The following is a 12,292-nucleotide window of genomic DNA, read 5'->3' as shown; positions in this document are numbered from 1 at the left end:
TATACAAAGAAAATATTGTGTAAAAACTCTATAATACTCATACTTAAGTCTTGCATCCTTCAAAATGGGCTATTTTAGCTTAATACAGAATTTGAATTGGGACAACACATTTAAGTATTGAGGGATTGTTTTTTGATTCACAGTGGTGACTTTCGTATCACAATTAGACAACTTAATATAACATTTAAATAAATTTAAGACATTAAAATATATATATTTCTAGACTTATTCAATCTTAAAATAAAAAATAAAAAATAAAAAATATATATACTTTGTTATGATAGGACTAATTCTATAAAAATCTCTACTATTTTTTATATTTTGATCATAAACTTTCAAACTATTTTAAAAAATTTCTTACACTTTAAAAAGCTATGACATTACCCCCAATATTCTTATCCAAATTATGAAATGACAAAATTGACATTACTATTTAATGTTATATGTAAATTTAAAAATTATATTATCTAAAATTACAAAAATACCCTTATTTTCTTCTATCACCCCTCTCTCAAAAATTCTCACCCATCTCTCTCTCTCTCAAACCGACCCATCACCAGACCAAGTGATGGATCTGTAACGACATCAAAAATATCCCTAATAAAGTAAAGGAGCTACATAGGAATCTGATGGTGGGGATGGGGGATGGTTTGAGGATGTTGAGAGAAGGAGTGACTATGTTGATTGATTTGGGTTTGGTGTTGCGATTGGTGATAAATTAGGGTTGAGTTTTTGAATATAGTTGGTGCGAGCATGGCAACCAAGGTCACCGTGTAGGGGCCATGACCCGTTTCCAAAGAGGTCATGTTTCTCCTCCTCATCTTCAACAACAACACAAAGCCCGAGAATCTGAGCCGTTCGTTCAAGCGACGATCAATCATCACACGGTGGAGGATAAACATGGTTCGATTTCTTGGGTTTATTGTCCCACTCGATTCAGCTCTTGCCTCCTTCACAACCATCACTGCCCAGTTGGTCAAAAATGAATCCGTCCAGAGAAAGGAGACCAAGATTATGCCAATTCATTCATGTCGTCATTTACCGGCGACTCCAATTATGCGAACTTGGAGTCCAACTCCTTTGAAGGCAGTGAATCATCGCGTTAGTATGCAAAGTTGAACACGTTGTCGTCGTTATTTTTAGGGTCAGATCTGTTAGTTTGATATCTATAGTAAGATCTAATTTCCACCATACATGATATATATAGAGAGATAGATATATTTACATAAGCTGTGCCTGCAATCAAAATGAGGAAGGAAAATGTTTGGTGAAAAAATGACGTCCTTCTTCATTTGGATTAGATAATGAAAAGGGTAAAATTGTTATTAAAAAAATAATTTTTATTGATGTATTGACAGTCATATACAACTTCTTTATTTTTTAAATAAAGACACCCCCTGTAATAATTGTAATCCAAACGAGCTCTTAAAACATTGAAAAGACGATATTGCCTTTCAATATTTAATTTATTTTTATTGTAAAATATCAGAACTCATAAAAAGTCAAATTTGCCCTTATATATATACACTATTACCCATACATATATATATATATATGGAATAACAGAGAGGAAAAGAGGAGCAGCGGCATCGCCACCACTACCACCTACCATCGCCAGCACTACCACCATCACCCGCCATCGCCGTAGATTGATGTCGCGTATTGGTTCCAATCAAACCCTAAGAGCCATTCATCAATACCCGTCCGGTGCTCCTTGCCTCGAAACCCTAATCGTCAGTTTCGTCGTCGTGGGTGAGACGTCCTATATTCGCCGTAGATCGAAGATTCGCGTATTGGGGAGCACCGTCGCAGAGAGAGAGAATGTTGAAACAGCCATGGAAGGTGGACTCTAGCTCCGGCAATGGTCAAGGCTTGTTTGAGATTCCGTTCTCCGACACACAGACCCATATTCCTTCTCCAGCAGAACCGCTATGGTGAGTAATTTACTGGCCGAAATCAGCAACGAATCGCCGATTAGCACCACTATCATAGAAGTGGCCTTCTTCATTTGTAGTTTGATTACCGGTGGTGGGTCTTCGGGCTTGTTGCCGTCATCGAATAAGAAAAAGGGTGGGTCTTTAGGGTCGTTGAATAAGAAGAATAGGAGGGGTGGATCGCCATAGCAAAAACCCCAAGTTCCACCGTCCGATAAAAATCAAATCAGTCCGAACTGATTCACAAAATTCCACAAACCTTAGGGTTCGAAATCGACTTATTTTGGTGAAGAAGATGCCCCTAAAGTGTCATAAGTTAGAGAAGGACGTTGATCAATTCAAGGAAGCTCAGAGAAATGGTGGCAACAGTGGTCGGATCCCTAAAATACATAATATATGTATGTGTGTGTATATATATAGTGAAAATTAGGGTTTGTGATTTGTATAAAGAAAGAGAGAGAATATGGGATTTGCGGCCATGGTGGTGGACAATAGAGAGAAATGGTGGCTGTTGTGGAGCTTTGCAGTGGTGGTGTGGAGGATGAAGAGACAGTAGGTGGTGGGGGCGTAAAGAAACTGAGGTAATGGAGGGTGGGGTGGTTGGGGTTGTGCGACAGATATTATATAAGGGTGTTTTAGTCTTTTGAAAATGTTTAATATTTTATGGTTAAAATAAATTAAATATTAAGGGCACTCTCGTCTTTTCAGATCTTCTAAGTACATGTTTGGACCTTGGGGGTGTCTTTGCTAACTTTATCAAACCTAAAGGGGTGTCATCGTCCAAAAAACAGCTAAGTTGTATATGGCTGTCAATACATCAAATCTCAAGGGGTGTCGTTGTAATTAACCCTAAGTTTTAATTTAACATTAAATAGTAAGGGCAAATTCGACATTTCACAACCAATTTAACAGGTTGGTCACGGGTTTGAGACAATGTGATCACTTTTTAAAGTGTAGGGGGTTTTTTGAAATAGGTTGAGGGTTTATAATTAAAAGTCGAAAGTAATGGCGGTTTTATGAAATTAGTCTAGTTTTAATAGGAGGAATAAATGTAATTTTCATAAACGCATATTTTGAAAACCAAATATCTTTTCACAATGAGGGCAACTAAATAAGATTAGAATTTTCCAATAATGTTTTGTTATAATTCTAAAACGGGGTGTTTTCAATTTGAATTTATGTACCCAGTCTTATTTATAAGAGTGAGTAACTTTATATGAATAGGATGATGATTTCACTGCAAGAATGGTTAGAAGATATATTTAGAAGATATATTAGTAAATATAGAAAGTCGAAGTCTAACATTCCAAAGTATACCAAAAATACTAACCTACTGAACTATCAAGACATCTGTAATTAACAATTATTAAATTTAATGTAAGATTGAATATTTTATTTCACTACAATGCACCAAAGTCACAAAAGCAAAAAACCACAATCAAGAGCTGTTGTAAACGTTTGATGTGTAATGTTTAGTGGTATGGTGTAGCCTAAACTTTAAACTAACCTTGGTTCATATATGTAATATAGAGGTATGGAGCTGGTAAGGAATATAATTTTTTGACATTTAAAAGTGATTTAAAATTAGGGAAATTTATTTAAACTTGTCAGAAAATTTTGAAAACCCGAGTCACCCAACCAATGATAATAATAACCTTCTGGGGGTAAACCCGAGTCACCCAACCAATGAAAAACATTTAGATATATCGGCCACAGATTGATCATAACAATATCAAGAATTATTGTCTCAATGCATGACAGTGATGATATATGCCTATATCGCATAAGCACAGAGTCACACATTAGAGATTGGGCCAAAACAGATTTGGGTTCACTGTCCCTGAATCAGCGGGTCACAGCTCACAGGTCTATTCGTGACAACATACGTCCTCGTCATCCCTCCCTCTTTTTCCTATCATCAACAAATGTTATGTAGATAGGATAAAGTAAACTGTTGTTACTGAAACTTTGAATGTATTGATGGTATATATAGTGGCATGTTGATATTGAAGTTATAAAAATTATTGTTACTCGGTGTTGGTGGCATTCGAGGAAGTATACGAAAAAAATAAAATAAAATACAGTTCACAAATTAATGACATACTAAAAAAGTATAAATAATTTGAGAAAATACTTAGAATATAGGCAATCATTATGCGAGAATATTTTGAGTTTTTATCATCAAATAATACTACATAATAAGTATCTCTCAATATTTTTTCCAATAATTTGACAAAGAACAATTATATATATATATATATATATATATATATATATATATATATATATATATTAAAAAATGAATATGTCAAGTATAATATTGACCACATATATGCTATTTTTGTTTTCTCAAGGCTTATATATTTTTATTTCATTAACATAAATGAGGAGGAAGTATAGAGTTTTTTCACGTGGTTCTCACAAACACCAAACATATATGGTTAAAATTCAAATTCCTTTTTGTTTTTACTTAAGAAAAAACTTTTTTTTTTTATCACACAACGAATGATTTTTAAATTCATAGGATTTTTTTTTATTTTTTGTTTTATTCATGAAAACTATTTAAAAAAATAATTAGATAAAATAAGTTCGACCTTGTCAACTGATAGTGAAAGAATAAAATCGGGTAAATACCAATACCTTAACATAAATGACGAGGAAGTATAGAGTGTTGTAGAGAAATGGAAATTGAAATATGGGAGAATATTCTAACCATTGATGGTAATAACGGGTAATTATTTTCGTAGAGGAGAATGTTTATATATAGGTAAGAGTGATAATTATGTAGGGTGAGTGAGTGAAACGTCTACCTCCTATACTAATAATTTAGGTATATGTAATAGGATTGTGAGTTATAAGACAACATTTTATCATGACGTCGCCTAAACATGACTAGAAGATGACAAAAACATCGAATCTATCATTCAAGAAAACAATCGGGAGGCAGACAAATGGATTACCTTGTAATCGTATCGGAGAGATGGAAGTACAATTGGATCTGCAAAACAATTCGTGTTGTATATATAATATATTATACATATATATGGTAGGTATGCATAACAAGGACGATCAGTGTTTAGAATCTACTCTCTCCTTTCTCTTCGGGTGTCCGCATAATTCTCTTACTTGTATTGGACGCCCCGCCTTTAAGGGTTTATTTTTAAATCGGGTGATGCAAAGTGTACACGAGCACATTCATTAAGACTCATTTATTATGTATGAAGTGTGGCCAAAGGTCAAACGGTCTTTTGAAATCATTTAAGTCCAGTTGTTGCATTTTTTGTCGGTATTTTTAAACCGTGAATTATTGTAGCGCATCGTAATAGATAAGTTACCTTTGCTTCCTCGTACTTTCGTTAGCTGCATAAAATATCAATGACCAGCAAACTGTCCGGTTAATAACAATCATAGAATCACAACCGTAATCATCTTCTCACTGATCTAATTTGAGGACTCATCTGTGCTACCAGATGACACACTAAAGAGATGTGGGACTAGTTTATTAAATCCCACTGCAAGGCTGTTACCTCCCTTGATATCAATTAACACACACACATGCGCAAATGCGCGCGCACACATTAATGAATAAAATAAAAAAGAAGAAGAAGAAGAGGAAGAAGAAGTAATGGAATCCCAAGTTGGGTTGATCCTTACTATGTGAAGGAATTCACTACCTTGACTCCTCTATCTTGACTTCTGAGAATCCTGTGCTTCCCCATTTTAATTTTCATAATTTAATTATGTATTATCATACTGAGTGAAAAAAAAAACTACTCCACAAATTTTACTTCTTTAATCCTTAAAAATGGGCTATTTTAGCTTAATACAGAATTTGAATAGGGACAACACATTTAAGTATTGAGGGATTGTAACGGCGGCGAATGCAACTCCAATTTTGAAAGTATATATATATATATATATATATATATATATATATATATATAGAGAGAGAGAGAGTATAGAGTAAGAAAATTAATCCACACTTTCTATATAAACCGTTAGATTAAATCTAACGGTCATTTTTCAAATCCACTTACAGTCTTTCCTTTTAACACAAAATCACTCTTATATTTAATTTTACCATTATCACCTACTGTAACAATAAAAGGTAATTACCAAAATTAAAATAGAAACCTTTTTTAAAAAAAAAATACCAGTATATTTTATTAAAATTTTGTTTTTATTTAGATGTTTCTTTGAAAGAAAAACAATACCCGTATCTTTCAATTTTGCAACAAAAGTTTGATATTATGGCATTTTCTTAAAAAAAAATCTTATTGTTCTCCGCATAAGTAAATTAATATACTTCTATAGTATAAATAAATTTACCAACAAATATACTGTAACGTTGCATTTTGGAATATTGAATTAATTCATTGGAATTGAAATTGAAATTGAAGAAAATTTCATTTAAAGTTTGAACAAAAGTTCTTTCTATTTCAATTTTAAGTTGGGCATTTGGTGAAATTCATTATTGAATCTGTGAATTTGTGAATTTGATTATTGGATGATGATGATGATGTACTGATTATAGTGGGACTGTAGAATCCACCTTAGAAACAACAATTCTCACAGCCTTATCCATAGAGAGTAATCATTTGTCCTTAGCCTGCTATTACCGCCTAATCCGTATCAATTTGTCATTTGTCTTGAAAAATATGGGTTGAAGTGAGTCGCAAAGATATTTCTTTCAAAGAAACATTTAAATAAAAACAAATTTTTAGTAAAATATACAAGTATTATTTTTTTTTCAAAGGTTTCTATTTTTATTTTGGTAATTACCTTTTATTGTTACAATAAGTGGTAATGGTAAAATTAAATATAGAAACTAAAAATAGGGTGAAAGTGGTTTTGTGTTAAAATGAAAGGTTGTAGGTGGATTTGAAAAATGATCGTTAAATTTAATCTGACGGTATTTATAAAAGGTGTGGATTAATTTTCTTGCTCCATAAAGAGTAAGAGATCAGAACTCTATATATAGATAGATTTATGTACATAAGTTGTGCCCGAAATCAAAGGATGAAGGAAATTATTTGGTGACAAAACAACCTCGTCGTTCATTTAGATTAGATAATGAAAAGGGTAAAATTGTCATTAAAAAAATAATTTTTAAGTTCTAATTTAACATTAAATAATAAAGGCAAATTCAACATTTCACCACCAATCTAACTGTCGGTCACGGATTTGGAAGCAATGTGACCACTTTTTTAAGTGTAGGAGATTTTTTGAAATAAGTTGAAGGTTCATGATCAAAAGTTGAAAGTAACGAAGATTTCATGGAATTAGCTTTTAATAGGAGAAATAAAATGTAATTTTCATAAACACAGTATTTTGAAAACGAAATATCTTTTCACAATCAGGGCAACTAAATAAGATTAGAATTTTCCAGCAATGGGAAAAAATAAATAAATAAATTTTGGACGGTGTGGTATCATCTTCAGTCCATTCAAGCATTTGAAAGGTGAACAAACTCGGAAACATGGTTGTTTTGGTAATTACATTTCAGAGTGTATATGGTTGATTTTTGAGTCCCAGACTGTAGGATGCTAGCATTAGCGGATAATTGAAACCAACCAACAAATGAAATTGACTATTGTGTAACAGAGATATTGGATGATGTTGTTGTAGCTGGGATGGTTGTGTTTGGGAGTTGGAAAAACATAGACATCAGAATGTGACTGCAAGAATTGGTTGGGTAGTAAAAGCTCAAGTCTCGCAATTTTTCTGTCATGTTTTCTATGTCCCACGCCATTAGGTAGACAGTACAATCTTCATTCATGTCACGTTTGATCAATCGTGGGACAATGATAAAATTATCTGCCGATAACAAAATTTGATTGATGTTATAATTAAGGAAACTAAAATTCACATATCGAATTGAGCATGGTAACATTTCTCTTGTCTGAAACAATTGCATTTCACATTTGGAGCATGGTAAAAGCTTGTCGTATCATGTTTGACAACTAATTTTGTTTCGCATGCGAAACAAAAATACTACCTAATGTTTTTATTATGGAGAGTGTCTAATAGTGATTAAAAATATATTTTGTAACTTAACATTTGTGGTAAGATTTTTGAAAGTAAAACATATTTAGTAAAAAAAAATATTATAAGATTGAAAAATAACATGGCAGAGTTAAAATATGTCATTTAATTTTTATTTTTGGTGAATAATGTTTTGTTACAATTCAAAAACGGGGTGTTTTCAATTTGAATTTATGTACTGAATATTATTTATAAGAGTGAGTAACTTTATGTGAATGGGATGATGATTTCACTGCAAGAAATGTTAGAAGTTAGATTAGTAAATGCAGAAAGTCAAAGTCTAACACTTCAAAGTCTACCGGAAATACTAACTTACTAAATTATCAAGACATCTGTAATTCCACCACATAGATATTAAACAATTATTAAATCTAGTGTATGATTGAGTGTTTTATTTCACTACAATGCACCAAAGTCACGAAACAAAAAACCTCAATCAAGGGTGGTTGCAAACGTTAAATATGTAATGTTTTTATTGGTATGGTATAGCCTAAACTTTAAACTAACCTTGGTTCATATATGTAATATAGAGGTATGGAACTGGTAAGGAATATAATTTATTTAACATTTAAAAGTGATTTAAAATTAGGAAAATTTATTTAAACTTGCAGAAAATTTTGAAAATTGTAATTAAATATTATTAGCTCGACTGAGTCAGAAAACACCTGAGAACGTGAGTTTAGGTGGGCTTTAGATTGGATAGTGGTTTAATTAGTTGAAAGGAAGTAGTACTTTGAGGAATGAAAGTGTTTTGGATGTTTTAATAAAAATATTATTTAGTGTCATCTATTATTCTTTATTATTTATTTTATCACTAAGCTTTATTATAAATTATTACTTACTTTATTACTATGTTAATTACTACCATTATTTGACCATTTGATGTTATAACTTAAACATTATATATACACGGTCAAATATAATTTGTTGGGTGTGAGAAAAGATATATCTAAGTGTAGAGATATATATATAAGCGTGAGTAAGACTCTTGAAAAATATTTTAATCTTTCTATTATACTATTTCATAAATCTATATGTGTTTTGTATTATATTATTTCATAAATCTATATGTGTGTATTCTTTATTTGAGAGTAATTTAGATATTGAGTTTATGAACAATTAGACACATATGGTGTAATGATCCAAATGCGAGGGAACTAGATCGCTAACCGGGTCCTAATCCAACCCGGAGACATTCAAGGGTAAAATAGTCATTTCATGTCAACATAGGGCTTCTAGAGTCCAAAAGGGTATAATGTTCACTTCACGTGGGCAAACCATAATTTAAAACTCAAAGGAGTAGAATAGACATTTATCGTAGTAAAAAAAAAAAAAAAAATGATTTAAAACTCATTGGGGCAAAATAGTCATTTTAGATTAGAAATGTGGGACCAGACCCATACCATTGAAAAGAGGTTTTAAAAATGTACAATTTAGACTCAAGAACGACTTCGTTCGGATTTGAAACAAACGTGCAATGTTTGTTTGAGATTCAGTTACAACGTGAGATAAAAAATAAAATAAAATAAAAATACGCATGGCAAGCTACGTTCGGACGCAGGGAGCTACGTTCGGTCATAAAATTGCAAACTCTCTAGTGTACAATAATTTGGCCCCAAATTTGAAAACTTGAAATTCTAACCCCGACTCCGTTAACTTGGTTCTTGATCTTGGGCTATACCCCGATGAATTGGGTCGCAAATATCTATCCGAACTCACGGATACAAATACAAAATGAATCAAAACATCACAGATTAATTCATATCATAAAATTACATAACTGGTTTAGATATGAAAATCATAATAATATCGTCGTTTACATGACTAAAAATACCCCAAAGGTTTTGAAATTTCCCAAAGGAATATAAATACATAGTTGAAGTCCTTAAAACTGAAAATACAATGTTTTACATGAAAATAACCGAATTAATGCCTTTATACCAAAATGGCCATTTTCGCAAACATTGATTATAAAAATTACAAATAATGATTCTAACGGCATCGACTACACTTGTGAAGGTCCATTGCTTGGTCCTCGTCGAAACCTGAAAAATGTTAAAGGAAGGGGTAACCACAGAGGCTCAGTAGGATATGCCTAAGGCGTCAACTTTGGACTCCCTTGGACCACATATCACACATACGGGATAACAGAAAACCGGGATCATACATGGGATTTTCATGGCATTTAATTCATTAATCAATTTCAACAATCACATTTAGGCATTTTAATACAAATATGCACGAGATGCAACGCAATGCCCCATATTTCCCAACCTTGGTCTTAGTTAACCCTAACTCGGCTTCTACCAGCCTTAAACTTGGTCTCTACTGACCCCAAACTCATATTTTGAAAACCATTAACCAACTTTACCGAGGCAAGATTAATGATTATCCCTGATTCCAAATCCGACAACCATTTGGGGCCTAGCATCAACTTTTTTCACGTCTTAAATCAGCATGTGCTCCCTCTAAGTCGAATTAACACTAGACTCGTAAAATTCGGTTCCTTTTTATAAAAATATCATTTTAATCATTTTTCTTTTCTCTTGTCTCACCATGCCATGCATATGCACCAATCTCATCATTTTACTCTACCTTCATCAAGATAACAACAATGATATAACCATGGCATTTTTCACAATAAGATCATAATATGGAATTTCTAAGTAAATTAACTCAACATAGTAATTCATTAGAAATTGAATACCACATAGCATTTTCCCACATTAGAATCATAAGCATGACACTCTCATTTGATTTAATCATAAACATGTTCTTCATAAAATCATATATCATCATATATCATGCAATAATCATCATTTAAACAACTTTTACACCAAAACCATATTATACACATCTTTAGCATGAAATTTAAACACATTCCTACTCCAGACACTAACATGCTCTTATTATATCAACACATAGCCACCTTATTTCACAATTTAACACCCAATAATGAAATTTCAAGAAATCAAAGCAAGGTTGTTCCATGAAAGACAAAGTTTGAGGCATTAGAAATCCTTATCTCATGTGTGTTAGCCCAACATGCCTTTAGCCAAGCCAAACAAGCCCTTAAGCCTCCCTAAATTTTGAATTTCTCCTAACCATTGCAATAATAGGCTCAAATGAAGGCTCTCCTCAAGCTCATCAACTTTCTCTTATGTGGCATTATCAAAAACACCCCCTAACCTCCTCAAATCCAAACTTAGAATATATTTGACATATATGTGTATAGATATAATAAAAAGAGGAGGAAGGTTAGGGAGAGAGTAAGAATCCGAAAATGAAGAAGAAAGGAAAAGTTGATTTTTCTTCATTTTAATTCCAAGGCTAGAAATGTGCAAGTGTCGACCTTTGTTTGATTACTAACTTTCAGCTAAGTTACCTCAATGCCCTTGTACTATCAATGCAATATCTTCCTTAACCCCAAAATATCTCCTCTAATGTATACTCACATATATATGTGTATAGGTGTGTGAAATGACTACAACGCCCCTCACTTAAAATGAAAAATACGGGAGGAGTTTCTGAGCCCCAAAATCGTCCCGACTTTCAAAAAATTATAAAATTAATCATATCGCCTCTAATTGACTATAAAATAATTAAAATGCACTTCTAAAACCATTGGCTCCAGAAAATGACTAAAACAGGCCTCGGGTTCCACGTGGCACGCAAAACTAGGGGTGCACAAAAATCGGGTCAAAACGAAAATCTAAACCGGACCAGATTGGACTGAACAGTTTAGTTAGGTTTGCTAACGGTTTGGTTCGGTCACGGTTCCAAATTTGTGAAACTGTAAAGAAATGGTTTGGTCACGGTTTGAGGTCCTTTAGGACCTAACTTTAGGACCGAACTAGACTGAACCAAACCGAATCGTTTAGTTATTTATATGTTAAATTATATATATAATATAATATAATTTTACAATCTAAATCACTTAGATGTTTGTAGCTAACCAGTTTCTCACGGTTTGGTTCCTTTGGTCAAATGGTTTGGTTTAATTCAAGATTTTTGGTTCAAAAAACCTCTTAAACCGGTCCAAACCGAGCCGTTTGCACCCTTACTCAAAACGAGGCGCAAAAAATAATTAAAATAAAAATTCAAAAAAAACCCAGAAAAATTTGGGATGTTACATATGGACTTAGACTTAGTCTTCCTATGGTCATTCACAAGGAGGAGACGCCACTACAAACTGATTGAATTGTATTTTGGAACTGATTAGTTTCGCCAATAGTCGCAAGAAAATGAGGACTATTCGTTTTAGATCAACGTGTTTACAATCGTCTGTACAATCAAGTCAGCACTTTTTTACT

This window comes from Cornus florida, unplaced genomic scaffold, assembly GCF_030987335.1.
Source record: "Cornus florida cultivar Cherokee Brave unplaced genomic scaffold, ASM3098733v1 CherokeeBrave_3.0.0_Hap2_Chr08, whole genome shotgun sequence".
Taxonomy (NCBI): domain Eukaryota; kingdom Viridiplantae; phylum Streptophyta; class Magnoliopsida; order Cornales; family Cornaceae; genus Cornus; species Cornus florida.
The sequence above is the reverse complement of the archived record's forward strand: the minus strand, read 5'-3'. Positions refer to the sequence as shown.